General features: G+C 40.6%; 1 protein-coding gene and 1 pseudogene across 1 annotated transcript in view; both read right to left on the bottom strand.

Moving 5' to 3' along the window:
- NCALD (neurocalcin delta) overlaps window positions 1-20,029 on the bottom strand; it is a gene marked incomplete at its 5' end in the record, with an annotated part of 333,310 nt that overhangs the window by 185,096 nt on the left and 128,185 nt on the right. The window contains 1 exon segment of the mRNA NM_001132260.1: window positions 19,378-19,464.
- Window positions 3,952-4,895, bottom strand: LOC100433782 (phosducin-like protein 3; annotated as a pseudogene).

Raw genomic sequence — 20,029 nt, forward strand, 5'->3', positions numbered from 1 at the left:
AGGGATGAATTTTTCAGCTTTGGGTAATTTATTTAATGCACCATCTCTGAATTTGACATTGAAGTTCATTGTTCACTCATTCAATAAAACGTCGTCTATGCCTAGGTATGCTGTGCTCATTCATCTGAACCAGGGGTCAGTTGCAAATTGAAGGGCTAAGAGCCATATCTGGTCCCCCCCACCTATTTTTTTGGCTTGCACATTGTTTAAAACAAAATGAAAATAGATTTTCAGTTTTGCTAAGATGTAGCAACACTGGGCCCCTTTCCCTGGCACTGTATTTCTACTGCCTCCTTTATAATGGACTGAAAGTCTCCATTTGACCACAGCCCACCTCCAGGCATTCAATCATGCTGCTTGCCTGGCTGTTGGAGGAACACTGCTTGTAGACGCCAGCATCTGGCCCCTGCTCTGGGCCTTTAGACTTAGAGGGTTCCACTTTTGCCTTTTTTTGTCTGTGCTCCTCCTCATGCATCAAGGAGTCTGAGAGCCCTGTGCCCACACTGAGCTTGCACTGACCTTCTCCTAAACCCTGACAGCCTTCCAGGTACCAGGGATCCTGGAATTCCCTGTTCAATTGGTCTGAGCTGAAGCAGGAGAATAGGGTCGGGAGGCAGGACACCTAAGGCTGATTCACGCTGACTTCCTAGAACTAAATCAAAAGGAAAACCCCAACTTTTCACATCTAAGTAACAAAAGGACCAAAGGTTACTCCCTTTGCAAACCTCCCCCATTTCTGCCTGGCAGATGGAAAGTTGAAAGTACCTTTGATTAGTTGCTTTCTGCAACCAATCAGGTGTTTGCATAGGAGCATAATTTTGTGACCTCACATCAGCCTCTGATTGGTTGCAGAAGGCAACTCTTTGACGCATGAGGAGAAGCACAGACCAAAAACAAGGCTTTCTGCAATCAACCAGACTGATCACAGGCCACTACTTCATTTGCATGGGGTGTATGCCAAGAGCCCGATGGAAAACCTCTAGAAGGTATTTGGACCCCAGAAGATCCTGTAACCGGGGTCCTTGAGCCACTGCATGGCCCACAGCCACTCTGTGAAGTATACTTTCATTTTCAATAAATCTCTGCTTTCATTGCTTCATTCTTTCATTGCTTTGCTGTGCATTGTGTCTAATTCTTTGTTCAAAATGCCAAGAACCTGGACAAATTAAAGTCAAGACCCTCTACTGGTAACAGAGCCACTCCTAGGACCTGTGTGAGCCCTTGCCTGGGGAGGTTCTCCCAAGGGCAGACAAAACAGTTCTAGCGTAGGGGTCAGTGATGGTAAAGGATGGAGCTGTAACAGTGTGGGCCTGGAGAGTTCACACATGTAGTAGGCCTCCCAAAGACATCCACATCCTAGTTCCCAGGGCCTATGAATATGTTACCTTCTATGGTAAGGACGCTTTACAAATGTGATTAAGTTAAGGATCTCAGGATGGGAAGCTTATCCTGGATGATCTGAACAGGCCCAATGTAATTACAAGAATCTTTCAAGAGAGAGGGAGGAGGATCAGAGTCAGTAGTAGGAGATGTGGTGATGGAAGTAAGAGTTGGAGTGATGAGATAAAGGGGCTCTGAGCTAAGGAATGTAGGCAGCCTGGAGAGGAGAGAAAAAGCAAGGGAAGACATTCTCCCCATAGGGCATCCAGAAGGAATGCAGCCCTGCTGGGACCTTGATTTTAGACTCTGATCTTCAGAACCACAAGATAATAAATTGGCATGGTTTTAGGCCACTATATTTGTGGTTAATTTGTTACAGCAGCTATAGAAAACTAATACAGCTTGATTGCATGGGAGTCCTGCCACAAAGAGCCAGGGATGGGAAGGGAAGACAAGGTGCGGGGCTGCAGGTTCCATCTGCCTCTTGTCTTGGGCACCCTAAAATATTAATTGATAATAATAAAAGCTCAAAGTCCTGTTTTACTAAAAGACTTAAACCAAAGTCTACACATGTATACTAATTTTTAAGTGTCATGTCTGTGCAATGACCAAAATTGTAGGTATTGTTAGCATAATGGCATTTAAGTAATCCTCCTATTTATGTATTTGTTATAAAATCATTCAGGAGTGTGTTACAAAGAATAATTTAATCCAATCATGATAAACCAAATGCAAGCAAGAAAAATATTTTATTGGGGCTTGATTTCATGTATCTTTTTGACAAGCTTCAAACCAAATTTCTCTGTCTCAAATTTCTCAAATACTTACATGTGTTTTCTGTTCCCAGGAAACAGACACCATAATATTTTATTTTACAGTTTGAAAATTGAGGAAATTAAAAACAGAAAATACACTAGTTCATGAGCATGGGCACAATACTAATTCACCAGACGAAGAGGGGACTCAATTAGGTGTTGTGTTCTTTCCAACTCAGCCTCCCATCACTCTCTTTACTTCACATACTTAAAAATTTCCCATCACAAATATAATGACTTCAATAGTCTAGATACAAAGAAAAATGACTTTTTTCCTTACTAAAGAGCAGTGTTAGAAACGAGTATTTCAAAGAATGGACAGAACAAATACCTCATAAGAAAAACTTTTCCCATAGTTTCTGTTTTATCTTAGGGGATTCTGTTAAAGTTTGATTTGGCTGTACATGTACTCACCAAGGTCCCTTTGTTCACATAAAGTTCATATGAAACAAACAAGAATAAAAATCACATAAAAGAAAGTGCACTTAATAATCTTTTTTTTTTCTGTTCTGATGATTTAAGTTGTCACTTTGTTTGAACCATTTCAGGAACCAGGCTAGGGTAGCAAAGTGGGCTGTGAAACACTTTAACTCAGTGGCCCACACCCATGCAGTGAATTCCCTTCTGGAAGAGGCCAACTCATCACTGCTGCTGCTGATATTCATGTATTCTACACAAAGGTCTGACTTACTCAAAGCATTGACATAGTCTTGAAAATTCTGAAAAGTGAAAGATGGTCTATTTGTTTTGTTTTACTGGGGGCAAAGATCTGCAGAAATAGGATTTGGCCCACAGGTCAGCCTCTACAGAGACTCGAGAATAGAGAAGAGAAAATAAAGAGGGAATGAGGAAACAAACAGTATCTACCAAAAAGGTTCAAAAAGGGTTCAAGGGACCATGCTCTACCACCTCCCCCGCCAAAATAAAAGAATGTTCATGAGTTATCTAAAGAACATCTGGCCAAAACTGACCTGAAAAAATGTAATTTTAGATGAATGTTCTCTCAAGTCTGGAAAGAAACCAAAACCCTATTATAAATATCCTAGTAGAGGTTCTAGAAAAACAGCATATGAAACTGCAATTCATGTGCTTTGAGCGCAATTTAATTCTTAGGTTTTTCCTAAATTCATCCCAGGAAACAGTAATTGATAGTATTCCTGGCGCAGCTTAACCAAGAGCTTATTGTCTTTTGGCTGAATCTGTCCTATCTGCTGTATGGGCCATACCTAGTTTCCTCAGAGCCTCCCAGTTCCTGTCCCCTTTTGGAGAGGATGGTAATGATATCAGCACTCCCTCTTAATGGGCACTATTTTTAAATAGAAAAATCTGGAAAAGCACAAAACAATACAGAAGTTTTTTCCAATCAGGCTTTGTGCAGCTGACTTGGCTCCTAACATACCTCCCTCCTCCTAATCAAAATTCTAGATTGGAACTCATCAGCTTTGACAGGGGCCCAGCACAATGCATGCTAGACCCCAACACAGTTCCCCTCAACAGGGCTGGGACCATCTGCAGGCACTTACTTCAGCTGTGTGCCAGGAGAGATGTTCCCAAACAGAGATATTTTAATCCTCTGGAATTCAGATTTTCATTCTTTTTTTTTTTTTTTTTGGCCATACCAATAGCTGGTTTTAATTTTCTTTAGAGGAAATACTATAGTTTAAAAAAAGAGTTCCAAAATATTTAACAGAATTTCCAGCAATGATTATTTCTAAAATGTAAAGATTTGAAACATAATTTATACAAAACTAAAAACCAGAAGGATTCATTCTTGCTTTTTCTTTTCTTAAAAAAATCCAGACAATTTGTCACAAGAAAGTTCAGCATGTGATAGCAGCTGCAGCCTCAGTCACCCTTGGAATCGCTGTCCCTCCTCATGGGGACAGAGCTCCGCACTGAAGACAGCAACACATCTTCAATCGGCTTCTTAGGGTTTTCCTCCAAGTCCGTCTTAACTGCTCCAGATTCAGACAGTTTCCACCCCAACTCATCTCTTGTCAGGTTCATGCCGCCAAACACCAGAGGACCGATCAACTGAGCCTTGATGTCTCCTTCCAGGTAAACCAATATCATGGGCAGATTCCTATCAGGATAATTGGGTATGCAGGTAGTTGAATTGGCTTTGATAAATTTGACATCAGGAAACTTCCTGGCAAGTCCACTGAGGTGCTGATTTATCAGGGCACAGAGGGGAATTCCTTGTTTGCAAAGGTGCAAGATGACCCACAAGCCCTCACTGGCTTTGGTAACTTCTTGAACATAATACTTCCCTGAGATCTTCAAAACTTCTCCAAATTTATTCTTCAGTTTAATTGCTTTCCCCTCAGCGAGTCTCTGCCATCTGTACATTTCAATAGCATGTTCATCCTCCTCATTAAACTCGTCTTTATGATCCTCCAGCTCTTCCAAAGTCATATCTTCGTATGTTGTCACCACTGACTGCTGAAGGATGCACTGCTCCTCTTCTGCCTCCTCTTCCGATTCTTTTAGACTTTCCTTGGTGGGTAAGATGCCCTTCTTGTCTAAGATGTCATTCTACTCAGTGTCTGTGTTGGGGTCCTGCATCTTGTTTCCAATCACTCAAGCCAGTTGTGCTGGGGAATTCAGATTTTCTAAAAACATGTTTACAATTTAAATTTGGCTGACCCTTGCGGATATGTGGGCCTAAGTCAATCAAATCTATATCACGATAAAGGCTAAGTTCCTTCTCTTTCTTAATTAAGTATGAAAAGATGCTAGAGAAAGTCTACAGTCATTTCTAACTCTTTCTCTCTGGTAGCCTTAGATCCACCTTTCACGCCAAAACTATTTGTCATGGAGGAGCTAACCTGTTTAGAGCATGATCCCAATAGCAGGAAGTGTATTGAAGAATATCATACTTTGGGCCTCCAAGCTGAGCCCCTGTGTGTATCTGATCAGTTCTCACATCATAAGAGAGAGACTCCGAAAGTCCAAAATGAGGAGGAAATGAGGATCTCTGCAAAGTCTCTTACCTTCCACTAATGCTTTGCTTCTGCAAGCAACTGCATTTCTCTGCAGTGGTTTTCCCCACCACTCCTCTCACTTTTCTGCTGCTTTATTTTACTTCAGTTAATTGCTCTTTCCCTTCAGCATGTTCCTTTGCCATTGACTTCTGTTTTTTAAGCCAGCAAAATACCTTTCTTTCTTCTTTCCAGCAGCCCTTGGCCTCTTGGGAAGGCTTAGTCATTTCTGCACTACATTCCAAATCAAAATAAAGTGAACAATCTCCAATGCCTTGGGAACGGCTCCCTCAGATTTTCATTGAGAATGGCTTTTTCTTTCCTCCTAAGGTCTAAGATCACTGGAAGAAGGACACTCAAGGCAGTGAAAGCTCCAGAGCTCTGTCCCTCACCTTCATGGTGATGCTTCCCAAAGTGTGCAAGGCAAACCACTGGAGTTACTCAAGACAGTTTTAGTGGTGCATAGTTATGGTGGATTATGGTTGTGTATTTATTTTCATGTGCTTTAGAAAAAAATATAGCTGGCATAACCAATTTCAAAGCTATTCACAGCTATAACTGCTGCTTAGGGCAAATGCAAGGTAAAATATAAAGAGGGAATGGTTTAAAGAAAGACATTAAGTAAAAAATAATATAGATAGAATGTGATATAGTAAAAATCATGGAGATGGGACCTGAATGACAAAAGCCTGGGAAATGCTGCTTGATGGAAATGACTTGGACCTAGGAAGAATGGGACATGATGTCAGTTCTGGCTATACTGCCACCCCCATTGCAAAGCCCTGAGCTTGGGGTAGATGGTGGGAAAGCAGCTGTTAGCCTATGAATCACCAGGCTAAGATTCACAATTTCACACCAGGGACCAAAAATACTCAGAAATGTTTCTGAATGGATAAATCAACTTCATATTATGCTATAACCAAGGATAGCATTGCCATTAAATTTACAATTAGAAGCACCCTGATCCAAAATTCTTTCAGTGTGGAGGTTAAAGCCTACAAAGGTCACATGATTTGGCCCAGTTTCACCCCAGGAAATAGTAGCAGAACTAGAACTTAGACCTCAAACATGATTCATTCTAAATCTTTCTACTACATTTTGCTTCTAGATGTCTTTCATATGCCCCAACAGTCTTATCTACTCCTGAATATATCTAGCTAGATTTCACAGAGTAGTAGGAGATAAAAATCAGAGAGGTAACACGGGGTGGGGGAGATTGTGTCAGAACTTGAAGGCCCGTTTGAGGACTTTCAGGAGGTTCAGCCCAAAGGTGGAGCTGATAGCTGTATATAGACACTAGAGAATTAGCAGTAAACAAAAGAGACAACAAACTTTTCCATTGTGAAGGTTTACATTTTAATGGAGGAGAAAATCTAGAATATGAAATTGCAAATCACCTATGTCTAAATGTCAAATAAGTAATGGCCCAGGATGATAGGATCCACACTGGGAAGGGTTTCCATGGGTTATCTGGCCAGCTGGGCTGTGATGGCCTCTTTCAGCATTTCCCACACTTCTGCTATATCCCAACAACCAAAGGCCCCCAGCCGAACAGCTGCATTTTTCTTAATCAAAAAAAAAATTTTTTTTTTCTGAGACAGGGTCTCCCTCTGTTGCCCAGGCTGGAGTGCAGTGGTACAATCACACCTCACTGTAACCTCCAACTCTTGGGCTCAAGTGATCCTCCTGCCTCAGCCTCCTGAACAGCGAGGACTACAGGTGTGCACCACCACATCCGGCTAATTTTTAAAAATTTTTTTGTAGAGACGAGGTCTTACTATGTTGCCCAGGTTGGTCTCAAATTCCTGGCCTCAAGTGATCCTCTTGCCTCAGCCTCCCAAAGCACTGGGAATAGAGGCATGAGCCACTGTGCCCAGCGTCTTATCCAATTTTTAACTCCTCTCCTCTTCCTAAGTAGAACAGGAGGGAGGGGGATAAGTGGAAAAAATAAACTGGCCAGAAAGAGAGAGGAGAGGAATCAATGGAAACAATGATTCTGCTACAAAGTATTTTAAATCCTGAGCTATGCCAGACTAAATATGTTACCTATGTTAATATTTTATTATTACATCATTAAATTGACAACACAACTGCATAATAATAATGACTAGCCAGTACTGAGAGTTTGCTATGTGCCGGGAAGTAGTCTAGACAGTCTGACCAACTTCATCTCACTTATTCTTTACCACAACACTATAACACAAGTACTATTATTTTTCATTTCACAGACGAAGAATTGGATGATCAGAGAGGTAAAGTCATTTGTTCCACATCCCACAGCCAGTAAATGGCAGAGTCCAGACACAGATGTCAGGATGCTGGACTCCAAAGTCCTAGCTGTTCATCCTGTTCAGGGAGCTCCCCTCCTCAACAGGAGGCAACAGCTAGCTCAGGCTGTCCAGCCAATGCACCATTCACACAGGATTTCCCTCCTTGCAAGTGTTCTTCTCAAGAATAGGCCCCCTCACTGACCCTGTCCCTTTCATCACTTCATTGTCTTTTTTTCTAATCTCTCTGCTCGGTGCTCCGTGTCCCCTGGTTACTGGAGTAACGGATATCTCGGGTGGTTTTTGCTAGATTTCCATGACCATTGTGGTCTGTCTCTCTTTCCCAGCACTTCTCAGCCTTTTAATTCTCTCCTCATTATTGAAGCCAGCATGGAGCAATTTTTCAAAACATCCAATTAGCAAGTGCACAGAAGGAACTCGGTCCATAATTAATTAATGATTCTAAGATGCAACAAAGCAAAAGCAAAGCCAAGGACGTGGAAGGCACCAAAAACTGAAACTGCATGAGGAAGATGTCCACATTCAGGACCCCTCCTTGGGAAGGACAAAGAATTAAACAAGCTGCTCCCTGATTCAAATCCTTAAAGCATCTCCACATGTCCTGGAATTGAAAAGACATCAATCACTGGGGGTGACAATCCCAAGTGGAATATCTCTCCCCTCCAGGATGAATGGCTGCCTCTGTTGTAGTAGTGAACTGATTCTTTCTCTATTATTTTTATGAGAGAAGCTTGGCCCCTCTTTCCTCTCAAAATTGTTCAACTCTTTTAGAGACAGACAGTCTTTCTAGCTAGATGGTCCTAACCTCTGGGATTTCTTGCTCTTCCCCAGGCAGAAGTCAAGTTAGAATACCAGGATTTAAGAGATCAATCTAGGATGACTGTGGAGAAAGAAAAAGGGAAAATAGTAGAGGAATGCCCAGATTCTCAGATGTACAGTTGCTATTCTAATTTGGAGAAGAAAGGAGGGCTTGGATGGAAGTCCACCCAGATCAAATTTTCACAGACATCAACTCATTCTCCAACAGACAGGGTGAAGTGTAAATGACAAGGCAGTGCTAGCACAGTTATTAGTCAAAGTGCTGTCTTTTCATTAGGAGGAAATAGGGATTATGTTTGCTTTTGATTATTATGAACACTAGGTTGCTGCCTGAAAGACTGGAGACAACAAAACAAATAGCCTGAACGGTATTATAGCAAGTTCCTGCATCTCACGGGACATCATGATATACTTGCCGGTAGTGAAAATTAGAAGACTTATATAGACCATGACAGTTGTAGGAATCCTTTACTACTTTTTCTTGCCTGAAGCCTAATTTCCTTTTGGTTCTATATTGGGCTAATGCCAGCTTTCAGGGCTGATCTCTGTACTTAAGGGAGTATATCTAAACCCACTCTACCAAGCCACAGACTAAGCATTTTGCTTAATACCATGGCAATGGATACAAGCAATGTTAGATGAGAAAGAAAATAAAATGTCACCAGGACATTTACAAGACATAGTACTTATTGCTGCTGCTGCTCAAATAAAATAATACTAAATACTGTTATGCATGTTGCTAAGCAATGTTGCATTTTCAGTCCTTAATAACTGCATTAGTAACACAAGATGGGACAAACTACATTTTGATACCGATGAGACGTTTTGCCTTCTTCGAATAATCAGCCTCAGCAACCAACGACTTCCAGCACAAAGCAAAAGTGGTTATCTTTTCTCCCCTGGCTAGGTTATGTATGAGAACTCAGTGGTAAATTTCCTATTGGAAAGACTAAGGGTTCTCTCTACTAACCCACTCCCCCACAAAGTCTTTAAGTCTTAAGTGAAAAATAAACGAATTAATAAATAAGTAACATTCTTTCCCTGAAATGTCTCCTCTCAGCTATTGTATATGTATATGTAGCAAGTGCTAGAAAACTGTGAATTTTAAATACAGTTAAAGATTGAAGTAAAATGCATCTACAAATATATACCCTTCTGATTCAAAGATAATACTGATTTGAAGGATCTTATGTGAGGATAATCAACATTGCAGCAGTCCCAGATTCTGTATTAATAACAACCCTCTGGTTTACAGATACGAGAAGGTTGCTTAGGGTAAGCTGCTAACTAATGACTTCTTGTCCCGCTCCCCAGTTTACCCAGTATTCTCTGATTACCCAGAATTCCCAATTACCCAGCATTCCCCTATTATCCAGCATTCCTACTTACCCAGCATTCCCTGGTTACCTAGCATTCCCCCATTTATCCAGCATTCCTGGCTACCCAGCATTCCCCAGTCATTCTGCATTTCTCAGCTACTACATAAGCATTAGTCAGAAATAGTCTACAAGAAAATGACCTTTTCAACAGTATTTTACCAATGGAATTCTGGAAGCTTTCATCTCCTTAGAGGAACAGTATTGCATAAAAGATACTATGTATGTTATAACACAGACCCTGGAGCTAGACTCCCTAGGAGGAATCCTGACTACACAATTTCCCATTTAAGTGACTTTGGGCAAATTAACGTCTTTGTGCCCCTTTTTTTCTCACCTGTTACTGCAATGATTAAATAAGTTGATATATATAAAGTACTTAGAGCAGTGCCTCCTTCTGGCTCTGGGGAAGAGCTGTTTGAACACCTCCCCATCAAAACAAGCAAATACTGCAGTTAGTAAAGGAGAAAAAAAGCTGACTCCAGAATGTACCCTTAGGATCTGTATTTGTTGCTTTTATATTTCAGAGGAAGCCACTGATCTAATAACGCTAGAAAATACTAAATTTTGAACTCCTATAACATCAAACTGTTACTAATTATGGTTCTGGGCATATGGCGTATGTTTCCCAGAAATAACAAATGTTCCACGGATAAGTATGTGGCCAAGGGTGGGAAAAACATATAGTAAATGTCCTTGTTTTTCTTGGCTGTTAACATTAATATAATGAAGCATTCAGTGAAAACTATGAACATTCAACTGCAACTTCCTACCACTTCAGAAGACATTCTTGAACTACTGAAAGTGAGAGCTGTTATGGTCAAATAGCATTGTCAAGTAATTTATTAAGAATCTTACATTTCAAACTTTGAAAAATGTTACTCTGTCCCATAGAAATTATATTGCTAGACGCTAAACTAACTCCACGTGATTCTCATTTTCAGAAATACAATTTCAGACTGTTCAAGAGTTTCAGTGTTTCTCCTTGAGCTACACAATAGAAAGCCATTTGTGTTTTAAACATAATTTTGTTTTTTACACGAGTTCCCTTGTACAACGAACACATTTCTCTCATACAGTCTTACTATTTAAGAGGCTAATTCTTTTAGATTTGTTTTAAGCTTCCTTTATTTTACTTAAGTGAACTTCAAGTGAATTTTTACAACTATCTAGTGAAACAAAATTAAATTATTAATCAAGTGATCTTTATTTATAAGGAGGTCATACCAGCACCAGGAGACTAACACTATATTTTCTTTTGTATTAAAGAGCATGTATTTTAAAAATAAATCAGCCTTACGGTCCTATTTATTCTTATTTTCTGTTGTAAGTAAAGTATGATGATCCTATAGGTGCTAAAAAGTGATCGTGATCTAATACAAGCTACTTTGGAGGCAGGACCTGCCACTGACAGCACCGCTGCATGTAATCAACGTGCTGTTATGTTACAGTCGATGCCACGTCCTAGAATCACGATGATGAAAAAAAAGCAGCCCTAGGTTCTGTCCACATGGAGCTTAGAGTCTAAGATAGCGCTACTTAAAACGTGGTCTACGGACGAGTCTTATCAGACTTCAATAAGGCAAATACAGATATTACAAGTAGTTGTCAATAAACTTCTATAGCAGCTGGACATTGCAACAGCATCCAAATGTGTTATCAAGTAAACTCATCTCAGTGAATGGGGTATAAAATGGTCTGGAGACTGCCAAACTTGCATGCTGAGTTTCCTGGGGTAGATTCTAAGTACTGGTGTGCCCGGCCTTGGTGGGTTCTTGGTCTTACTGACTTCAAGAATGAGGCTGCAGACCCTCATAGTGTTACAGTTCTTAAAGATGGTGTGTCTGGAGTTCGTTCCTTCTGATGTTCAGATATGTTCAGAGTTTCTTCCTTCTGGTGGGTTCGTGGTCTCACCGGCTTCAAGAGTGAAGCTACAGATCTTCACAGCCAGTATTACAGCTCTTAAGGCCACCGGTCTGGAGTTGTTCATTTCTCCCAGTGGGTTTGTGGTCTCGCTGGCCTCAGGAGTGAAGCTGCAGACCTTCACTGTAACTGTTTCAGCTCATAAAGGCAGTGTGGACCCAAAGAGCCAGCAACAACAAGATCTGTTACAAACAGCAAAAGAACAAAGCCTCCACAAAAGCAAATGGGACCCCAACGGTTTGCAACTGCTGGCTGCGGGGCAGCCTGCTTTTATTCCCTAATCTGGCCCCACCCACATCCTACTGATTGGTCCATTTTACAGAGAGCTGATTGGTCTGTTTTACAGAGCACTCACTGGTCCGTTTGGACAGGGTGCTGACTGGTGCATTTACAATCCCTGACCTAGACACAAAAGTTCTCCAAGTCCCCACTAGATTAGCTAGACACAGAGCACTGATTGGTACATTCACAAACCTTGAGCTAGACACAGGCTGCTGATTGGTGCATTTACAATCCTCCAACTAGACATAAAAGTCCTCCAAGTCCTCACCTGACTCAGGAAACCAGCTGGCTTCGTCTGGTGAATCACCCTGCTAGGGCTGCAGGCAGAGGTACCTGCCAGTCCTGCGCCCTGTGCCTGCACTCCTCAGCCTTTGGGCGGTGGATGGGACCGGGGCACCGTGGAGCAGGGGGCGGTGCTCCTCCGGGAGGCTGGGGCCGTGCAGGAGCCCACGGTGGGGGGGGGGGGGGGCAGGGGCGGGGGGAGTGGGTACGAGGGAGGCTCCGACATGGCAGGCTGCAGGTCCCGTGCCCTGCCCCGCTGGGAGGCAGCTGAGGCCCAGCGAGAATTCGAGAGCAGCGCTGGTGGGCAGGCACTGCTGGGGGACCCCGCACACCCTCCGCAACTGCTGGCCCAGGTGCTAAGCCCCTCACTGCCCGGGGCCAGCGGTGCCGGCCAGCCGCTCTGAGTGCCAGGCACACTGAGCCCAAGCCCACGCCCGCCCGCAACTCATGCGGTGATGGCCCCGTGCAGCAGGCCCGGTTCCCACCCACGCCTCTCCCTCCACACCTCCCGGCAAGCAGAGGGAGCCAGCTCTGGCCTCGGCCAGCCCAGAGAGGGGCCCCCACAGCGTAGGGGTGGGCTGAAGGGCTCCTGGAGCATGGCCAGAGCGGAGGCCGAGGCCGAGGAGGCGCTGAGAGCGAGCGAGGGCTGTGAGGGCTGCCAGCACGCTGTCACCTCTCACTGGTAGTCACAGACAGGACACCTATTGACTTGTGATGAATTGGAAAGTTTTTCAAAAACTGAATTCTCTGCAGATAGTGTGAAAAGCACTAGTCTAGTGCTTTCAAAGCATTATACAAAAAAAGAGAGTTTAATTCCAACTAAGAAAATTTGAGAATATTTTGTGAAATAAATGATTAAGAGTGGATTAGAATTTGAGGGGTAGAAATCGCAACATGAGAAGTGCTATGGAGGCAGAAAAGTGCAAAGATGACCCGGGCCACCTCCTTCATTATGGCTGGAATAAGATATGGGGACAAGGCAAAGGGAGGTAATGGAGATAAATGTGAAAAGATTGATTGAAGCCAGTTACTAGAGGGCCTCGAATGTCATGAAAAGGACTTAGAACTTTATTTTTGAGATAATCAGAAGTCCTTAATATTTCTGAACAGCATCATGACACAAAAGAAACTCTTATTTTACAAATAATATTGGCTCATTTGAACTACATGTGACACTTTAAGGCAGGAAGCCTTTAAATGAGGTAAACAATAACAGTAAAAAGGAATTTCACTTTTATAAAACCACCTAACAAAATAAATATCTATTAAAATTTTAAAAAAGGAATTTTATTTAAAAATAATCTCTTTAATGGTGTCATATGTTATTACATGTCTAAGTACATTTTTGCAATTTGAAGTCTTCACTGCACCATAGCACAGTAAAATATCACTTTAGAAGATTTAATCATGTATTATTGAAGTAATTTTGGAATACCATTTCTTAGCTTTACAGTGACAGAATACATTCTTCCCATTTTCAGAAACTTTGATTAAACCGCAGATAATATGGGAACATTAACCAGTATACTATTATAATAAATTACACTAAAATGTCAAACACCATCACCAAAGGACACAAGAACAGCACTTTTTTTTCTGTTATTCTCAGCTTCCTATAAAATTAGAACTGATTTCATTAAATGTGCCTCATTTATGTCTCATTTAAGTTTGGTGCCAAGGACCAAAAGGCTCTTAATTCTTGCAGCTGACTGAAGTGGAGTCTTTGTGGCATTAAGACTCTCATAAATGTATCTTCTTAAGAAACAGTTGAACCACTAAGTAAGTTTTAAACTTTGAGGGTAAAATTTTCTAAGGTTTTAACAAATAAAACAAGGCTCCCAGAAAAACATATTATCACATTAGAATTTCACATACATGGCTGAGTAAATATCTAATTATTTCATCTTATAATTCTGGTTTCATAATATCATCTTCAGTTTGGATGTGAGAATTACAGATACCATCCCATTAAAGCTACATATTTAGAATTGCACACATTTGTGATACAACTATAATACAAGGCTAAAACAGAGCAGTGTGAGTCATTGATTAAGATACACTAAAGCAGGGGTGCTCAACTGAGGGTGATATTTGCCCTTCCCAGGAGACATTTGGCAATATCTTCAGATGGTTGTCATGACCGGGGAATATACTACCAGCATCAGGATACTGCAATACATCCTATAATGTGCAAGACACTCCCTTCCAGAAGAATTATCTGGTTCAAAATGACAATAGTGCTATGTTGAAAAAAACTTGTACTGAAGGACCACACTAACAACATGTCCATCATTCCTCCCAATTTTAAGATTCTTGGCATATGCTATGGTCTGAATGTTTGTGTCTGCCTCCCTCCCCAAATTCATATGTTGAAGTCCTAACCTCCAAGGTGATTATATTAGGAGGTGGAGTTTGGGGCAGGTGATTAGGACATGAAGGTGGATTTAATGTCCTTATAAAAGAAACCCCAGGGTCTCTTTTCCCCTTTCACCATAGGAGGATACAGCAAGGCACCATCTATGAACCAGGAAATAGGACCTCAACAGACACCGAATCTGCCAGCACCTTAATCTTGGACTTCCCAACCTCAAGAACTGTAGGAAATAAATTTCTGTTGTTTATAAGCCACCCAGTTTATGATATTTTGTTATAGCAGCCTAAACAGACTAAGACAGCATATGTAGAAATAATCACTTTGATTCATACAGTAGGAAAGTCAGAAACAAGGAGGTTCCTGAAGATTAAAACAGATAATTATTCTGCCTCCCTTTGATATAATCAACTACTTACATCAAACCCTCTGACTATTGCAAACAAGACCTGAAGGTAATCCTCACCGGTGCCCTGGTGTAATTCCACTGATGTCAGTAATACTCTCTATGTAGCTATGCAAACATTGCATCAAGAAGTCTTCCAGCAGACCTTCATAAAAGACAGGCACAGTTGAAAACCTCAAATAAGTTTCCAGGCATGTGTTATTTTCTGTGTTGTACGTCAGTAATGGCTTTAAGAAGCAATATGAAATAACAACTTTTGAGAATGTGGGAAAGAAATCCATCTCCTTAAATATGTACATTGATTCTAAGATGTGAACCTTTTCTAGATATACTAAATGTGCAAAATGTATAAAGCATATTAAATATATAATAAGGTATAATAAGGTCTTTTTGTAAGAAGAGGCCAGATGTGGTGGCACATGTCTATAATCCCAACACTTAGGGAGGCCAAAACAGAAGGACTGCTTAAGGCCATGAGTTCTAGACTAGCCTGGGCAACACAGTGAGACACTCTGACTTGACAAAAAATACAAAAATTAGCTGGGCATGGTGGTGCGCACTTGTAGTCCCTGCTACTCAGGAGGCTGAGGCTTCAGTAAGCCAAGATTGCACCACTGTACTCCAGCCTGGGCAACAGAGTGAGATCCCATTTCAAAAACAAAGAAAATAAAACCAAAGAAACAGACTCTGAAATGCTCTTCCTCTCAGCTCCTTCTCCCTCAGTGCTAGACTCTGTGAGTTTCATTTAAGTCTTTGTATTGCTCCCTTCCTCCTCCCCTCACCACTCCAGAATGAGGCACAGGGAGGACAATGGGATCACTATTGTCTCAGAAACAAGAACAAATTAATACAAAGCCTGGTTTGCCTCTCTTGTTTTCCTCTCTTGAAATTTCTTCAAAGTCTTTGACTGTGAATTGGGTACTATGAAGGACATCTGTCCTGAGCATCCTCTTAGGTTTTCTAGAGTATATGCCGTTATTTAACTAAACACAAGAATAACCACACTTACATGCAATACAATTTATATTTGAAATCATGTTTAAATTCTATCTAAAGACCCACACTACTTACTTATAAGCAAAAACTGAGTATAAAACCTATATATTTGCTTATTGGAATATTATCTGCCTGTTCCACTAGAATTTCAGATCCATGGGAACAGGAATTTTGTCTTGGGTATACTGGCTGGGTGAGTAAATGAATATCTACTCCCTATCAGCAGAGTCATTATACAATTGCAAACTCCTTTCATTTTTACAGAAGACCACAGGACTCATTTCCTGTTATAAACTACTCATGTTGGTTCATTCATTCATTCTCTGCTAAGTCTTTCATGATCTGGCTCCTGCCACCTCTCTAGCTTTCCCCCATAGGATACCCGCCTTGCTCTCCAGCAACACTAGCTTTGGCTCAATTCTTAGTAAGTTCTATGCTCCCTTCTACCTTAGAACCTCTGCTCTGGCCTTTGTTCTGCCCATCTCCAACACCTTCAGATTTCTGCAGGGAAGCCTTCCCTGATCCCCACTGAGACTAGGTGTGGTACCTGCATTTTATAGTCTCATAGTTCCTTGTTTTTGCTGTTGTTGTTTTCTATCATAGTACTTAACACATTTGTAAAATGTATTTGTGTGATTATTTGATTAACTTCGCTCCCAACCCCACTCTTCTCAGCTGCATGCCTTCCTATCCCTATTAATATCCCCGCCATCCAACACAGTGCCTGTCACATAGCAACTGCTCAATAAATATTTATTGAACAAATAAGTGAATTATGTTTCTAGAAACATAATCTATTACCAAATATGTAAGTCCATGTTATACCATATCATTCTTCTCTAGGGCTCAAGTTAGTAGGTACTTAGTCAACATTTGTTGGTTAATTGAAATCATCATTCATCTCCAGCAAACACCATTCTCCTATGTCTGTATGACATTAAACAATTTGTTGCAAAATTGCTGGGAAATAAACTACTCTCTTTCTATTTTTTTCTACATACTAATACAGAAGCAGTTTGTTTTTGTTTTTGTTTTTCACCGAATTTATTAGCTGTTTTGGCATTAAGAACATGACTGGATGGAAAATAGTTGGCAGGGAATCAGTTACTCGACTGATCAGTATTTGTCTCTGTGGCTATATTTGAAAACATCTGGAAGCACACTTTAATTATCCTCTGAATATTTGGTATCTCGTGCTCTCAGCCTCTGAGATAATCTCTCTCCATATTATTCCTAAATGAAAGGTATTCTGTTGACAAAATCAATGTTTTTTGACAGAGGGGAATTTGTGGGACATTGAAAATACAGAATAATGAGCTCCCAGGCTAAAAGGGCTAAAACAGCATTCATTCTTTTAAGAGGAGGAGCAAAGAAGTCTTTAGCTTAGAAAACTGCATAAAAATGAAATTCCATGTAACATCCTATAAGTAAGAAGCTAGTCACATAGGGAGCCTTGTGAAGAGTACAGATTTCTCGGGGACCCAGACAAAACCATCCTGACTTAAGGAGGCTAAAGAGAGATATCCAAACAACAGGAAATCAGTAATAATTGTAAACCTAGAGTCTATTCATATACCTTGCTTTCAAATAATTTCTTTATATGTATTCTTCCCATCTATGGTTATCTGGATTTCTGCCACTAGGCAATTTTTACTAAATTGTCTGAAATTCTTGAACAAAATCCCAAACAGCCCAGGAAATTTGGGCAGTATTTGCTAAGTCAGTCCATTTTATGGAAAGCCCCTGTTAGGAAGGTTAACCTGTGTTGAAGAGGTCATCCTCTTCCCTGCCTTGCCCACTTCTCTCTCAAGCCCACTAGTAGTCAAGCAGGAAGTGGCTTCTTCACTGCCCCAAGAGCTTTTCTGTCAATTTCTCATCCAAATCATCCTCGTTTGGGTCTGACAGACGCTGCAAACCTGCAGCATGAACTCTCACAGTCTCCCTTTGCTCCATGTGAATGAGAGATGAAGTCTAGCTTATTTGGAGCTCACTCTAGCAAGGAATTACCTGCCCCTGAAACAATAAACACAGAGAAGGACCCAGGTGCTGCAGGAGGGACAGAAATGACTAGAAGCCAATAGCATCATATTGATTATCCACACCTCCATGCCAAGGGGAAGTGTTCTTATCTTAAATCCTACTCAAGCTTTACTGTCTTTAGGCAAAAACACATTTTCCCATTAGGCTTTAGCTTGATGTCAGAAAGAGCCAAGGAACTAAAGCAATGGCGACTGCCATGTCTCGGGTTGTGATATCCATAAATAGTTCAACCAAATTATCTCAAGAAGAAGGAGCTTCCCAGACTGCCTGATCATTACTAGTTACAATGCACAGTTCTATCTTGGCCTCCAGGAGAAATGCAATAGGGCTGAGACTTAGTTCTCAATGCCATGAGGAAAAAAAACATTAGATTTTGTTTAATGTGACTTCAAATATTTCATTACTCTTCTATAGATCTCATTAGAAGGACTGGACTACCAAATTTGGAATAAAAACTTTTCACTTTCACTTTCTTGTTACATCCAGGTGAGCCATGTTGCTCAGGCAGTAATTAAACCATAAAGACTTAATGGGGGAAAAGGAAGGGGGATGAAAAGCACTAAGTCTACTCAAGTTTCATTTGATATCAATGTATCTGCCCTGCCCCCATTTATTTTATTTTCTCCGTTTGTTCCTCATACACAACTGTTTGACCAAGTAAATATCAGATTAATCTTCATGACTTTTTTCCAAACAGGCACAAAACATATTACTGAGGTCTAAGCCATATGACTTTGCCTGCAATTCTTCACTAGCTCTTGTCTGGGGCCATTAACTTATTTTGAAAAGTTTCCAAGAAATTCGGTAGATTTCCCTTCCTGAAAAGCCAATTTCCTAACTGTTCGATGAGATGGCTTTTGAGACTCATATCAACAAATTAGGAAAGTAATAATGTTCCTATTCTAACAGGAAATTCACTATTGCTGGTGCTGCTGCCCTAATTATACTATAATAGAATTTCAAAAGAATCTTTTTTGAATTAGAAAACATCCCGTCTACTTGCTGCATAATATCCTCTTCGGTACTCTATACTAAATGAGTCCATTTGGAAAGTAAGGAGGGGTATAAATTACCTTTTTTCCAGGAATCAACAAGCCAGGTTTTTACTCCATTATCATATGTCCTGTTTTGTTTTACTAAATCTCTTACACTTAAAAAAGGTTTCCACTTAATCAGTCACCAGAAAAGAGAACAGGATTTTTTTTTTAATTAAAATGGGTGCATAGCTTTCTTTTCAGTAACATACACATTCATCAAGAGTTAAAAATGGAAATGGCTACCCCATGACAAAGCTTATTTTTCTACTTAGCAAATACAAATATATAAACACACACAAACCTACCTAGGATACAGCTTTGCATTTTGAATCGTAATTTACACAATTTAACCCTTTCAAGAAATTTAAAAAACTAACTCACAGTATGCAGTCACTCAGTGCCTGGGATCTCGGGGCCTTCCTCAGTATCGCGACAGATTTTAACACCAGGAGATCAGACGCCCTGCAACTGAGATCACTCATAATTAGCGAGTATTGTACTTGAACATTTGACAGCTCTGTAAAAGTTTTGGTGAGACTGTCACTTTTATTTCTTTTGTAGTTGCCTTCGCAAACAGGAAACAGGAAACACACCTACAAGAACACTGACGTGTATCAGCCTAATTGGTTTTTGTTTCAAAGTACTCAGGAATGAGTCTTGTAACCCAGGGATAACACACAGTCTCCAAAGAGTAGGAATCAGCTCTGAGCATCTCACAGTCCACTTCTCTGGACAGATGCTATGCAGGCAATTTATTACAGGGAGAAACAGGCATGCTGAGTAACATTCAGGCCTTATGGCCTTAATTCAGGAAGGATTATAAACATTAGAATAAACGAACTTAAATATAAATATATACATATACACATATATTAAATACATTATTTAAATATATATCAATTATTTAAAAGAATAATATGTTAAAATAATGTAATATATATAATTTTTCCTGGAATGTATATAGAAACTATCACTTAGGAATCATTTGGTTACAAGTAACAGAAAACCCAGCTCGAACTCACTCATACAAATA

Source organism: Pongo abelii, chromosome 7 (assembly GCF_028885655.2).
Source record: "Pongo abelii isolate AG06213 chromosome 7, NHGRI_mPonAbe1-v2.0_pri, whole genome shotgun sequence".
Lineage (NCBI taxonomy): Eukaryota > Metazoa > Chordata > Mammalia > Primates > Hominidae > Pongo > Pongo abelii.